The following is a 523-nucleotide window of genomic DNA, read 5'->3' as shown; positions in this document are numbered from 1 at the left end:
CCAGTGAAACTGGATACGCCAGTGCGTCAGCGGCGCAGGCGAACCTAGTGGCAGGTACGGGCGGCGCGGGCTGAGGAGGTGCAGGGGAAGAGCAGGAGCACAAGAAGGGCACACGTAAGAGAATGAGCGGCGGCGGGTAAAGGAGTGAGGATGGGATCACACACCCACACACACACCCACACACCCACACACACACACACACACACACACACACACACACACACACACACACACACACACACACGTACGTCAGACGTACCAGCGCTGCCTTCCCCCCGCCGGCCTCCCCTCCTCCCCCGCCCTCCACGCCTGAACACCCCAACCCCAGACCTCGCAGCGGTCTGCATCTCCCGCGACGGCCTGCATCCTCCACGCCTGCTTCCCATCCCCCCACGCGCCGCCGCCCCTCACCTCTGCGGCCTCTCGAAGCCCTGTCCTGCAGCAGCGCTCGTCGGCGGGGCCGTGGGGCTGGGGCGTGTGCAGCGCCAGAGCCGCAGGTGATGGGGTGCGCAGGTGCAGGTGT

General features: G+C 66.9%; 1 protein-coding gene across 1 annotated transcript in view; it reads left to right on the top strand.

Annotated features, from left to right (window-relative positions):
* The window catches only part of CHLRE_04g214097v5 (uncharacterized protein), an 11,766-nt gene that overhangs the window by 6,733 nt on the left and 4,510 nt on the right, over positions 1-523 (top strand). The gene's annotated exons all lie outside the window — the stretch shown is intronic.

Source organism: Chlamydomonas reinhardtii, chromosome 4 (genome assembly GCF_000002595.2).
Source record: "Chlamydomonas reinhardtii strain CC-503 cw92 mt+ chromosome 4, whole genome shotgun sequence".
Taxonomy (NCBI): Eukaryota; Viridiplantae; Chlorophyta; class Chlorophyceae; order Chlamydomonadales; family Chlamydomonadaceae; genus Chlamydomonas; species Chlamydomonas reinhardtii.
Note: the sequence above shows the minus strand (reverse complement) of the source record. Positions and strands in the feature narration are given on the sequence as shown.